This window comes from Triturus cristatus, chromosome 3_2, assembly GCF_964204655.1.
Source record: "Triturus cristatus chromosome 3_2, aTriCri1.1, whole genome shotgun sequence".
NCBI lineage: Eukaryota > Metazoa > Chordata > Amphibia > Caudata > Salamandridae > Triturus > Triturus cristatus.
In genome coordinates this window covers 45,360,117-45,375,520 of record NC_140584.1, presented here as the reverse complement: position 1 = coordinate 45,375,520, position 15,404 = coordinate 45,360,117, and positions in this window count along the sequence as shown.

Here is a 15,404-nt window from a genome sequence, read left to right as displayed (position 1 = left end):
TGCCTGAGTCTGACATAGGTTTTGTACTGGAAGGGCAACCTTCCTGTACAAAATGCTATCTGTAGACAGCTTTTCTTACTTTGATTGTGTGCTGCACAGTGCAGCACGCAGTCAAAGTGTGAAAAACAAGAAGAAATGACATTTCTACATTAAATGCCTGCTTTCCAGCGGTGTTAATTTTGGCGCTAAACCCTGTCTGCCAATGTTAGTAGATAGAGTTTAGCATCAAAATGCATGGGTGGTTGCAAGGGAATGCCCATGCGCCACTCATTTAATGCCCCCGTAAGGTAAAGTCATGCAAAGCAGCATTTTAGAGTTCATTTTCAATACAACCCAACCCAAATGGCAATTTGCGTTGGTCTGTTAATCCCAAAACAGGTTGTGCATTAAAAAAGTAATGCTAAGCCAATGCTAAACCTTTAAGAATCTGGGCCTCCGCCTCTAGGGCAGCCATAAACTCGTGCTACCATGGGGGCAGCGCATTCTAGGCAAATACATAGCGGCTACCTCACAGTCGCTCCGTGTTTTAATATGCATGCGGCAACCCACCTGCACTTTAAAGAGGGGAGAGAGATCCCCTTGCAGGCGGGTGCAGTGAGTAACTGCACCCACCTGCAAGGGATGTCTGGGGGTCCATAGGATCCCCTTGACCCCCTCCAGAGGGCTGCCATCAGGGGGCCACCTTTTTGTGGCACACTGTCAGTGACAGCTTCTTTACCTCTGCATCCATAATACGGCGTGGGCACAGAGGTAAAGAGCTTCCCTCATTTGTATGGCTAGACATCTGATTTTAAGATGCTAATGGTGCATCAAGAAACACACCACTATGCTCGAAGACACAGATGGGACTTACCAACGAAAGCGGTATCAGCATGTCTTGTGTGGTTTAGGCAATCAGGGGATGGGAGGACGCAAGGGTGGAACTAAATCCCTTTGATCTTTTAACAAGCTTTGTGTAACGCACGAGCAACGAAAAAAAACTAAACAATCTCCTGCTCGACACGTCACTGTAACAAAAGTGCAATATTTAGCTAGTTGGCAAAGAAGCGATTCACCAATAATTGGGGTACTTGGAAGCTGGGTGTGTTTCAAGTTTTAAGGGATGGGTGGTTTTGAGGAAGGAGGGAGCTGTGGTGGAGGGGTGGAGTTTATGTGCTTTTTATACTGTAAAGATTTTAAATAATTGTAAAGTTAATAAAAGTACTTACTTACTTACCCTCATTTGCATAGGGCCATACCCCCATGCAAATAAGAGAATGCCATCTTGGGATAGTGCTGGAGCGCCACGTGCCAGCGCTATCTGTATTACAGAAGGGTCAGCACAAGCGTCTGTAGCCCCTTCTACAGTACCAAAACGCCGGGTGGGAGGAGCACAAAACTGGCTCAAACCCCCACTGCAGCCCAGTGGCACTTCCGTAATACAGGCCCAGGTTTCGCATTCCGTTGGTTGATGGTATCAAGAGAGCCTTTTTGGTCATTAGGGTTGAGCTAAGACACATTGTACAGTAAGTATAGTGCATGCTATAAGAACCGCTGCACCCTTTACAGTGATTCTATGAGTACCGCTGCACCTTTGAGCAGTCTCTGACAGTCTGTGTTTTGCTGTCCACTCTTATCAGCAAAATCACTTCTGGGAATCGTGCCTGACAAAGACTCCTCAGGGTGCAGCTCGGGTAACATGTGATTTCTTTGTTTATTTATTTGCAGCATCTCTAGTGTTGCAAGCAGACACACTGTACAAGGCAACAATCAGACCACACAGGAGAACAAACAGTTTTGATGGTTAACATTGAGAACAAATAGGATTGAGACTTTAGTGTGGGATATGGGCAAGGATGTACAGTAGGGTGAACAGCCAAGGCAGACATGTATTATACCTATATCAACAGTTACACTTCAGTTTTCATCGGGCGAGCATGAGCAGCACAGCAGGGACAGGTATGACATTTGGACTGTATGATGATACTAGAAACAGCACATTGGATAATTTCCCCCAATGGTAGCTGGGTCAGTGGTACCAGGCAGGACGGAAGACCGGCAGGAGGGGAACGAGTGAGTGAGGGAGGCGTTGGGGTGTGGGCGATGGATGGGCGGCTGCAATCAGCAGTCTTGGATGCTTAGCCAAAGAAAAATGCCTCTACCTTAACAGTAGAGAAGTCTAGTGTGAATGTTGTATTCCACAAGATCTTTCATTGTATCTCCCCAGCTCCAAAGGTATGTACTGCTCCTGTTCTTAGCTGCAGCTCTGCATAATACATAGGTAGTCACGTGTTTATGGAAGCCTACATCTACAGAGCTTAAACTGCATTTTCCTACAGTGTGAAATCTCTCACAGGTTTGTATTAGCTGGTCTATAGGAAACACATCCCTCCAAACACCATGAAAGAAGGTCCCCATATATTCCACAGGTTGTCAAGCAAGCGGCAGGTTGGTTGCCTCTGTGGAATGCACTAGAGCCCATCCTTCATTGCCTTTGCGTGCACCTATGTTTAAGTTAGACAGTGTCTGATTGAAGCTTTCTTGCACGTGCTTGGTAAGGACCCATCGCCTTGAACATCTGACTTCTGAAAGGTAAAGAATATGTATTCACTCTATGAAGAATATCTTGCTCAACTCAATGGTTTTTAACTCGTATCTACATCTACAATAGGACAAGCAAAGTTGAAAGGTTTTTGGGTGTTTATTGTGTGACTTTTGCAAAGTTCCATGGAAGTTCTTGCAGATTTCTATAATTTGAGAAGGTTTGTTTGGTTCAGGACATTCACATGTAATTGTTACTTTAACATAAATCTTCTTTAATGCCCAAAACGAATAGATCTGTAGAGCTATACTTCTCAAAAAACATTTAGGCCTGATTTGAATTTTGGCAGTAACCCATCTGTCAATCTCTAAATCAGGCTCATAATCAGCGGTGGCTCCTCCGCAATTGCGGCGGAGCCTCGCCACACTGCCTGGCTCGGAGCCAGCAAATGAAAAATACAACGATGTTCTTGCCTCATTTTATTTAGTATTTGCTGGCTCTTAGCCAGTGCTGTAGGGAGAGTCGGGGCCCAGGCATGGGAGGGGAGAGGGGGAGTGCTACGTGCACTTCACTCCCAAAGTGCTCATGTGTGTATAGCCGGCCATTTCAGGCCGACCAAAACACACATGCTCACTTAGGTTTTCCCCAGCCTGGCTGCATTGAGCAGCCAGGCTGGAGAAACCGCTACAGGCTCCCTGGTCTGAGCAGGGCCCCTTTTGTGCCCGCTCAGGCCAATCCCCACGCTGCTCTGCAGCATGGGGTTTGGATGTGAGTCTGTCCCAAGGGCTGCTGGGACCCAGGAAGAGGAGATGCGGCGAACGTGACACGGGAGGCGGTGAACGTGACACGGGAGGCAGCCGACGGCTAAAGGTACGTTTTTCTTTTTTTTTTTAATCTATTATTTCTAATCACCCCCTGCATATCCCCCACCCTTGCACTCCCCCTCCCGCCCACCTAACCTTTATTTGTGGTGTCCACCAATGCTCGTAATTTTGTTTTTCCATCACGTGATGGCGCTTCCCAAAGCTCCCCAAAATGTAAACAGATTCTGCATACATTTTCTGACACGGGAGAAGATTGCAGGTATGAAAGTAGTGTGATGAGCAATCCATTGAGCATGTTTGGCTTATATGGATCCTATTAGCATGAAAATGATCTTGCTATGTGGTGAAAATATTTTCCAAGAGCAAAGATAAAGGAAAACTTGGAAAGACTACTACCCCTGCAGAAGATGAAAATTATGAACTTCGCAAAACCTTGCCAGTACAAAGAAAGGAAAACACTTGTGCTGGAGCAGAGTTTTCAGTTTGAAAATGCTGGGGCTTTTGAAGCTCTGGCATCTCTATTCATTGTATTAATTTATTAATAATTAATAATTAATTATTTGTCTTGTGCAAGTGCGTTTATATTAATCAATCCGTTTGTCCTAACAAGAGAGAGTTACACGTGAGTGTGCATAAATGTGCTGTTTTAAAAAATAACGTGCGTGTTTTCATGTTTAAACGTTGCTATGTGCTGTTTATTTTTGAGCACAAAACGCTTTCCGAATTAATGCTTTTCCATGTTGCAAGTGCTAGATAAATGCATACACATAAGGGTATTAGTGGGGTTAACACTGTTTAATCACTATGCTGTAGTAATGTTGTTTTTGTCTCTTTTAATTAAGATGGTCTATTAAGGCCTATGTTGGCCTAAGAAAAGATGGCCGAATTGTGAGCCTGGCTGTGATTTATAATATGAAAACTGTGACGAGGGAGACCCCTGCTGGAAATGGTCCTGAAGCTAACTGACCATGGTCCTTGTTGAAAAACTTTCCATGAGGACAGCAGCAGTTTTTGGGAAGTCTCCAAGAGAAGTGAAAGTGTCCTTGGCAGCCTTGGGAAACAAAGGAGCCTTAGAGAGAAGCTCTGAACTGTGGCTCGATGGCCGAGGAGAAGCAGGATTATTGTGATACATGTTTTATTTTCTTGGTTCCTGTTCCGTAGTTTTCGTTATGTGTACTTTTCCTGAGCGGAGATTCTCAAATGTAGCAATGTTACATCCTTTCCTTCTCGCTCTGCTCAGCAAGTCCGGCGGACATTATAGTTTTTTTCTATGTTCCCAATGTATCTTTCTATTGTTTAGAAACTATAAGATGTTAGCCTAGAGAGGGTTTTTGCCACTTGCCATTTTGCCTTTGCCGCGTACCAAATCTACGTTGCTGAGGATTGATGCTGAAGGGACTTCGTCTTGAGAGACATTTACCGAGAGACTTGTCCTGACCCGTTCTGACATTTAGCTAGAATAGGTAACTATGAGAAATGATTTACTCTGATTGATTTCCTTTGACTAATTTTAGATAAAGCAATATAATTTTAAACATGGTGTTGGATATTCTTTCTTGTCAATTATTGGGTTTACGTTATTGATTATTGTTGTATATATTGTATAGATTATGCTTAGGGACAGTCACAAAAACCAGGTCTTATCGACCTCGGTATAGATGCAGGGTGTTTAGGAGTGTTTTCCTTCCACAGGTTTATTGCTGGTAGAGTATTTGAGCGTATGTTAGTGAAATGGGCCCTAGCGTATGATGTATGCATGTGCGTGTAACTGTGAGATTACTTTATTCGTGGTAGTGGGAATATTGTACACACCCTGATCTCTATCAATTTCCTGGTAGCAGAGTTTGATGGTTTTTGATGATTGTCTTGATTAGATAAGATTGTTTTTATTGATTATTGATTATTGGTTTATGTTGGTATATGCACTAATACTATATGTTGGAGTTGTAATGTTGAGTTATATGTAGTGCTTCTGGAACTTGGAAGCTGTAGCAGTTCCGTAGTAGGGCAGAGGGAAGTAAATGCTGCTCTCGGGAAAGACGGAATTGTAAGGAATAACGTGTGACAATTGAAGTTGCGCGTCACATTGTCTGGGTTCGGAATCAGTGACATCGTCGTATGTTACTATTAGATATTTCTGGTATATAAGGAGTGTGTATGATAGTGAAGGTTATCTGTGAAACTCTGGTCTTAAGTCCCAGGGATCCGTAAGGATTTCCGTTAAAGCTTATCGCGGGAGGAGTAATAGGTATTCTCTGAGCTTATTTGAAGAACTGGGCAAAGAAAGCTTGCTTAGTTGGTGTATGTTATAATTCTGTAGTGGAGCAGATTGTCTGTTCTCGGGAAGCAGGATTCTGTGCGTATGTACTATATTTCCTTTGTATAAATGTGCGTGAATGTTTGTACATTTAGTTGATTGTAAGACTCTTTGGACAAGTCCTAGAGGAAACAGTTAATGAATGTATGTTAGTAGGGCAGAGTAGAAGAAGTGCTACTGTGTCAATGAAAGGTTTCTTATGAAATAGACTCTCTTTTACTATTCTGTGGTTAGCGAAGCAGACAATGGAGATGTTTTTATGTTGTAACTAATAGATTTTGTAGAAATTTTGACACAAAGTCTACTGAAAAGATTTGTAAAGGAGGGGTAGACGAGTGACAGAAGACAAGAGACAAACTGCAGCGACTGTTGACGTCAGAAAGACCGCGCTCTGATTGGATGGTAGATCAGAATAGTGCTCGCGCTAGAATTGGTGCGTTAGTATGAGCCGCGCAAGGATTGGAAGAGCTAATTAGTGACGTAGACGTTCCAGGATTGGTGTGTTAGTGTGAGTCGCGCTGCAATTGGTTGAAAATTCGTATTGTATATTTATAATACGGAAAGAGTAGAGAGTTCTTTGTAAACGCTAAATGTATTACCAAGAAGAGAAAAAGAAGAAAACATTTTTGGGTAAAATTATAAAGTGGTTTAGCAAGGATAAAGATGTTAAAACAAGAGAGGGCGAATTGTTACCTCCACCGAAAACACCTGCATCCTTCATGGCTGCAAGACATGGGTTTCATACCTGTATATGGTTGGAGAATTGGGTTAGGTATACTAAAGAAGATGGTGTTCTAGCATTTCCAGAACATGGTTCATTTAATCTGGCCGTGTTGAGAAATTTACGGGAAAAGATGCTATGTCTTGACCCGAAACCGAGACCTACACAGTTCGAGGCTTTAGTGGAATGGGAAGAGGAAGTACATGAGAGAGAGAAACAAAGATCTGGAGGGTACTATAGGTATATGTTTGGGAGGAGACATGATCGTGAGACTCATCATGATCGAATGAAAAGGTGGCAAGATGCTAGTATGTCAGAGGGATTATATCCGATGAGAACAGTTGAAGGAGGAGCAGAAAGGGTTCCTGAGTCAGAAATAAGAAAATATGGAGTTAATGAGTATGAGGATGAGGTCTTAAATGACATGATTTACAAAAGACCACCTCCATATAGACCAGAACCGGACAAAAGTACACCAGTTGTTTCTCCGATAAGAGATACAGTTTGTGTTAGTGAGACGGAAAATGAAACACCTGAAGTGAGAAGTGATCATTACCTTGATGAGAATGCCAGACAATTAGCCAGAACTACAACAGAGTTGACTGAGAAGATTAGGGAGTTAACGAAGAATCTAGAAGCTGTTACGGTGCCTGTAACAAGAGGTCCAGTTATGCCTGTGTTTGACAAACAGAGGACAGGTGAGAATGGACTGGTGATTCCATATGTTGTGAAAAATCTGACATATTCAGTTGGTCCTTCAGGAGATTCAGGCAAAAGAGCAGAAAGAAATGACCTGAGACAATCAAGACATGACACATGTAGTGAAATATTGGATGCTAGTGAAGCTAGTTGTTCAGGGATGCCGATTTTAGAACCGCAAAAGAGAGTGGTTCCAGTGAGAAAAACTGCTGAAATAACAGTTGATGATTTGAATGATTGGATGAAGGTTCTACAGAAAAAAGATAAAGATTCACAAGTAATCGATGTAGCTAAGTTACGTGTAGAACTAGAAGAGCTTGTCACAGGAACAGTTCCAACGGAGATTCTGAAGAGTCATCATGACGGTGAACTAATGTTTATGTGTAAAAGTGTTACCTGGAGAGCAAGGAATACACATGACAGGCTAAGAGCAATAGCAAATGAACAGGGAGTTGACATTGATAAAGTGAAAGCTTTACAAAGAACTTACAGGATGGAGTTTACAGAGAAGGATATTGAAAATTTGAATGCTACTGGTAGAACAGGACAGATTAAGGAAATGGTAGCATTATTGCGAAGATGGGGTGATGTTGAAAAGTGGAAGGATAGGTGGTACAAGAAAAGAGATGAGATTGAAGATAGAACAACTTATTCAGCATTTCCAGTGAGAGAAAATGAGAAACCAGTGGATAATTATCCTATGAGAGAAATACCTGGAGGAGGATATGTACATGTTCCATGGACCAGACAGGATGTTTTATCATTTACGAATGATTTCCCTCGATTGAGAGAAAAGCCCGTCGAGTGGTATAGGCAGGTAGATAGGTTTGTGAAATTGTCAAAAGTGCTGTGGGTTGACCTGAATAGTCTGTTTGATATAATTGTTCCAGCAGACTTGTGGACTGAGTGTAAAATAGTTGTGAGTTGGCCTACTGAGGAATATCCAAGAGACCCAAGAACAGGGGCACCAGATCCAGAGGTAATGAGGAAGTATGATCAGGTGATGGTATACCTGAAGAGTAAAGTACCTGCAAAAGAGACAGACTGGGTAAAGATAGATCGAACACAACAGGAAGCGAAAGAATCAGTTCATGCTTTTTATGAGAGGCTGATACTGGCATTTAAACAATTCAGTGGAGATGAACACCTGGGTGACAAAGATTTGAGTCATTTTGTATACAGATTTGTATATGGCCTTAGACCTGAAATTGGTGAGAGAATTCGTGAGCACACAGTGGATTGGCAGAGTAAGAAAGTAGATGAGATCCTGAGACATGCAAAATACTTCAGTGATGAAATTGAAGCAAAACAAAGAAAGCTGAAAGAGAAAGCAATGTGGGCACAAGTGAAAGTTGCGGAGAGACAGGAAGCACAGTTAGTGGAACAGGCGAATAATCCAGGAAACAATGCAGGGAATAGACCTAGATATGCAGGGAAAGGAAAAGGAAGTCTTGAGGAAGCGAAGAAAAAGTTCCCTTGTCACAACTGTGGCCAATTGGGGCATTGGAGATCGGAGTGTCCTAATCCACCATTAGTGAGTAATGAAAATAAAAATTTAAATCAACAGGTGCAGAACGAAGGAAATAATCAACAGCAGCAACAACAGAAAGTTGTGAGACAGCAGAGTCAAGAGCCAAAACCGCCCTTGCCGCAGAATAGAGGGTTACAAAAGTATAATCAGGATTCAGGATTCTACAATGATGAGCAGGTAAACAAACCAAGACGTTCTAACAAAGTACAGCAGTACTTGTTAAAGAGTGAAGGGAGTGAGTCTGAGGGTGATTATTGACGGTGCCGAGGAGAGGAAGAAGAGTGCATACTTGGTGCAACTCTAGAAATAGACCAGGCAGGACCATTTGTGGATGGGAAAATAAATGAGGAGAGTGTTACTTTTTTGGTAGACACAGGTGCGACAAGATCAACTGTCAGGTCAACAGATGTTAGAAATCTTCCTCTCTCGGATGAAGCAATCCAAGTAGTTGGTGTGGCCAATACACAAATCAAAACACGTCTTACTGAACCTGTAAGAGTACAGATAGGGACATTTTCAGACATGCATAGATTCATTGTCTGTGACACGAGTCCAGTGAACCTATTGGGTAGGGACTTGTTGTGCAAGATGAACTGCACAATTTTTTGTACACCGGATGGAATAGCCTTTGAGACACCAGATGAAGATGCTTTGTACCGAGTGACTCTAGAAAATAGAGAAAGTGAGTTAATTGGTGCATTTGCTGTGTTTAATCCGGAGGATTTGCCTCAAGAGCTGAGAGACACAGTGAAAAGGACAGTTTGGGATTTTACTGGAGAGGATGTGGGATTGATGAATAATGTAGATCCAGTGAAAATTGCAGTAAAAGAGGGAATCACATATCCTAACATTCCTCAATACAAAATGACACCAGAAATAATTGAAGGGATAACTCCTATAATTGAGAAAATGATTCAGCAAGGAGTCCTGAGAGAACTACTGAGTAGTCCGTGTAATTCACCGATAATGGGACTAAAAAAGCCCAATGGGAAATTTAGGATCGTACAGGATTTGAGAAAAGTTAATCAAATTGTGGTGGCATGTTGTCCTATTGTGCCAAATCCATCAGTGATCCTGTATCAAATTCCACACGATGCTGAGTGGTATACAGTGATTGATTTGTGTCATGCGTTCTTTTCAATTCCATTGCATCATGATAGCCAGCCGATTTTTGCATTTAGGTTTGGCCAGCGTATCTTAGCATGGTGTCGAATCCCACAGGGGTATACGGAGAGTCCTTCGATATTCAATCAGTTATTGAAGAAATCGTTGCAAAGTTTGATCATGCCCGAGAGTTCAGTGCTAGTGCAGTATATTGATGACCTACTGGTGGCATCAAAGACACGTGAAGCTTGTGAAGTAGATACCATAGCTTTACTGAATCATCTGGCAGATGGAGGGTTAAAGGTATCTCCAGCCAAATTACAGTTTTGCAAGAAAGAGGTGCATTATCTTGGACACAATATTGAAAAGGGTCTGAGAAAAGTGACTACTGACAGGATCAGAATAATCAGAGAAATGAAAGCTCCAAAGACCCAGAGAGAAGTGAGAATGTTCCTGGGTATGGTGGGTTATTGTCGTCAGTGGATAATTAATTTTTCCTTGATAGCAAAGCCACTGATTAAACTGACAAAAAGTGAAATGACAGATCCATTGGATCTAGATGCAGAACAAATAGCAGCATTTGAAGAGCTCAAAAGTAAAATATGTGAGGCTCCAGCTTTGGGTATGCCTGACTATGAGAAAGAATTTGAGCTGTACTGCAGTGAAAGAAATGGGTGTGCACTTTCAGTGTTAATTCAGAAACATGGATTACTGAGAAGGCCTATTGCGTACTTCTCATCGACACTTGACCCTGTAGCTGTGGGTTTACCAGGTTGTCTGAAATCTGTGGCTGCAACATGCAAGAGCCTGGAACAGAGTGAGGGAATCATAATGGGATATCCTGTAAGGGTATTCGTACCTCACAATGTGGCAATTCTTTTGACAAGAAGCAGAACTCAGTACATGTCACATAGTCGATTGACTAAATATGAAAAAGTGATACTGGGAGCATCAAATGTGACTCTCGAGAGATGTGTGAATGTGAATCCAGCGACGCTTTTGCCAGACATTGAAAATGTGGGTGTGAAAATGGAAGATGATCATGACTGTTTGGATGTGCTTGAGTACTGTACAAAACCAAGACCAGACATAAGAGATCTACCCTTGAATGAGAGTGATCATGTGTTGTTTGTGGATGGATCATGCCTGAGAAATGATGATGGTGTGCTATGTGCAGCATATGCGGTATGCAAAGTTTCAGAGGTCATGGAAGCATCACCATTGAAAGGGGTGAAATCTGCGCAAGTTGCTGAATTGATAGCATTGACAAAAGCTTGCGAAATTGGGAAAGATTTGAGGACGACTGTGTTGACTGATAGTCAGTATGGATTTGGAGTGGTGCATGATTTTGGCCAACTTTGGCTACAAAGAGGTTTCTTGACATCGAGTGGAACTCCAATAAAGAATGCTGAAATGATTGGTAAATTGCTTGAGGCGATACAGCTGCCTAAGGAGTTAGCAGTTGTAAAATGTGCTGCCCATGGACTAGGGGAGGATTTTATAACGGTCGGAAACCGTTATGCTAACGATGTTGCACAGTATTGTGCAAAAACAAATCAGTCCATCAACAGGGACAGAGAAGGGGAAATGTCTTTACTCTCTGTGATGTTTACTAATGTCCTAGAGACCTGGGATGAAGTGAAACAGTTGCAAGATGAGGCAGGAGAGGAAGAGAAAAAAGATTGGATTAAGGCAGGATGTGCTCCAAGAGAAACAGACCATGTTTGGGTCTACAGAGATGGCAGACCAGTGATGCCCAACTCCATCTTGTCGTCAATGGCAAGGATGTATCATGGCCAGGGACATTTGGGGAGGGACGCGATGGTTAGGTCGTTCAAGCAGACCTGGTACAATGCAAAGTTCAGGACAATTGCAGAAAGCATCTGTCAGAGGTGTTTAGTTTGTCAGCAATTTAACACTGGGAAAAAGACAGTGGTGAGTCTGGGAACAATAGGCAGAGAAGGAGGTCCTTTTACAAGAATGCAGATTGATTTCATTGAAATGCCCCAAGTAAACAGACTGAGGTATGTTCTAGTGGTAGTCTGTTTGTTTTCAAGGTGGGTGGAAGCTTACCCGACTAGAAGAAATGATGGATTAACAGTGGCAAAGTTACTGTTAAGGGAGTTGATTCCTAGGTACGGGTTTCCAGTAACAGTTGAGTCTGATAGAGGTGGACATTTTCAAAATGAGCTCATGGCTTTGATTTGTGAAGCATTGAAAATACAGCAGAAGCTACATTGTGCATACCGACCAGAGGCTTCTGGTGTGGTTGAACAGATTAATGGCACAATCAAGAATAGGATTGGAAAAATGTGCTTAGCCACTGGCATGAAATGGCCAGATGTTTTGCCTCTAGTTCTGATGACAATGAGATCTACTCCAGATAGAACTACTGGTTTGAGTCCGCACGAGATAATCATGGGACGTGCTATGCGCCATGCATTCGTGCCTGTCAATAAATTGGTGACAATAACTGATGACATGATTTTGGATTACTGTAAAGGCCTGGCTGACGCAGTTCATTCTGTGTTTCACCAGGTTGGAGAAGAAGCTACCACACTTGAGAAGAAGCAAGCCCATGATCTGAGTCCAGGAGACTGGGTGAGAATAAAAGTTCACAGAAGAAGAAATTGCTTGATTCCAAGGTGGGGAAGGCCAAGACAAGTTATTCTGACTACGACGACTGCAGTAAAGTGTGCTGGAGTGAAGCACTGGGTACATGCAAGTCATACTCTGAGAGTTCCAAACCCGAAAGAAGGGACTGGTAAAGAGTATTTTGAAGAGTCAGATTCCAGTGATGATGAAGATACAGAATCAGTGGGGAAAGAAGTAGGAAAAGCTTCGAATGAACCACTGCGAGTATCAGAGAAGAGATCAAATTCTGTAAAAGAGCCTGAAGTTTCAAACAGCAGTGAAGGAAAAAGAAAAGAAAAGAGAAATCACACAGAGACTACTCCTGAATCAGAAGAGGAGGAGATTGAAGAACCACTTGAGATTATACTTGAAGAAGTAGGGTCAGAAAAAGATAGAGAGGGACAGATTGCGGAAGACCCCCGAGGAGGTGTAGGGAACATTCTTGATGAGCCAGGTGAAGGGACAAGTAGACAGCAAGAAGATTGCGTGTCGGAGATCCGAGGAGGGACAGGAGTAGGGAAGTCTCTAACAGTGGTGAAAAAATCTGTGGGAAAGAAGAGAGCTGCTGGAAAGCGGAAACAAGAGGCACTTGAAACAGATGATGAAGATGAACAAACAGAGGGTCGAGTTCTGAGAAAGAGAACTTGGATTGGAGAAAGAAGTAATAAAGAAATAAAGCCGAAAAAAGTGTTAAGAGGAGATCGTTGGCCTAACAACAGAGTTCAGAGGCTGAGATACAGAATAATAAGAGCAAATACATCGGAAGCTGAACAAGTGAATGAAGTTTCGAGTCAAAGTTCAAAAGCTGAAGGAGAAGAATTAAAGGAGTCAAACGAACCAGTAGAAATAAAAAGAGTAAGAAGACCCAACCAAAAGTACAGATCGCCGGAATGGTCTTATGTGGCACTGTCTGAAGGAGGAAAAGAAGAAGCAGTGACTCGAGATAATCCGGAAGAGATCTTGAGAGAAGTGGTTGAGGAAGATACTGGTGAAATTCTGAAAGTACTCTTGACTGACATTGGAGAAGAGTCGAGTACTGAGGATCTAGATGTTGGAGATCTGATACAATTTGATGTTGAAGAAATTGAAGTGAAGAATGACAAGTATCCAAACTGAATAAAGGAAGGATTCACTTGGATTAAGTGAACGGAGAGATCATTTGGATAAACTGAAAGCTGAAGAATTGCTGAAGAAGAATTGAAAAAAGTTCAAACAGTAGTGGAGTAGTAGAGGCTAAACTAAAATGGCTAACATAGAGGATAATAGAAATAGATGTGCCTTCTTTAAGAGGTGGTGTAGGATGTGCTGCTGCTGTACTGGATTATTAATGCTTCTATGGGGTGTTTTAGTTTTATTAGTTACTTTTAAAGTAGAGTTTGAGATGCATACAGAGAATGTGACAAATATAGAGAAGAATTCACAAAAAGTAGTTCCAATTAGAATTAGTAATACTTACATACACAAAGATAGGTCAATTAATAACTTTTCTAGTACTGTTTTTTCGAAACTGTTATATGAATATGTGAAGACAATGGAAGTAAGGGATTGCTACGTCTATATGCAATTACCTGCATCCGTTTCAGAGGGTGTTACTTATCATCATTTACCAGCTACATATGGTATTTCCTGTAGTATTTTAAGTAGTGTTTTTTATTTGTTAGGGAAAGTAGATTATAAGATGTCTAACAGAGATAGTATTTTTGGGCACTTGCCAATGAACAAAGAGCTGAATCCAGCTAAAGAAGCTAACACTTTTGGTGAGATTTTTATTGAAGAAAAAGGATTAACATTAGATTACATTTTTAAGAATAATTTAACTTGCAGTTTGAAAGGAGAGGAGAAAGCTTTCCTGGATATGGTAGAAGAAAGGAGATTGAACATGCATGAGAAAGCAGGAAAATATAAAGTGAGTGAGACAATTTGGGACATTGAGATGGGAAAAGAGTTGAAGAATGGGGCTAGTCCAACTTTAGCTCTAGATGCACCACAGAAAGGTAAACTTTGTATTACAAGAAGGAAATCCCAATATGATACATATTTTGTCGGGACTAGTGAGTGCCATGATACATACTTCATTGCAACAGGTTGGGGTTTCAGAGGTGGAGAAGATACAATTTTTCCAGGAGTATATTATGTTTGTGGGAATAAGGCTTATTACAAGTTGCCTGACCATTGGTATGGCACGTGTTATGTGGGCCTAGTTTTTCCAAAGATTTTTCATATAGATAAAATAACAGATGTAGAGCATATTAACTTACTAATGCGTTTTAAGAGAGAAACTTGGTCTGAAATCCAGCAGTGGGAATTTCTTTGAATGCTTATGGAATTCGGAAACTGTCCACAGTGGTTGATCGCTTATCGACAAATACCGCTGGAGGGTTTCTTTTGGTGAATACGGAATTAAGTGCCGTACATGCCATGTCTATGCAAAATCGACTTGCCCTTGATATTCTATTGGCCAAGGAGGGTGGAGTCTGTGGAATGCTGAAAGTTCAACATTGTTGCACTTACATTCCAGACGAAAGCAGAGACCTAAAGGTCTATATCAAAAATATTACTGATTTGCATGAAGAATTGGTACCACTTGAAGCTGAGAGTTTATGGACTAAAATAGCTAATAGAATGATAGCTGTTAAGGATTTTATTGCAAAGATAGGTAGTACTATTATAGGTAGAATACTGTTTCCCTTAACTTGTATAATTGTTGCTTTATTAATAATAAGATTGGTGTGTGTGTGTTGTAAAAACAGGGGAGGGAGGAAGAAATTGAATAAAGAAAAGAAAAACAAGAGGTTGAAGAGAGAACCTCAAGAAATTGAACTAGAATAATTGAGGGAGAGTGTTTACTTAGAGACAAAAAGGGATGATGAAAGAGTGACTGGTGTTTAATGTTGTGTAAAGGGGAAAAGACATTTGCGATTTCTCCTAAAATGGGACTAAATGTTCACTAATTTTTTTTTGGGGGGTTTATTTGGTGATAAAATCACCAAAGGGGGGATTGCTGGAGCAGAGTTTTCAGTTTGAAAATTCTGGGGCTTTTGAAGCTCTGGCAT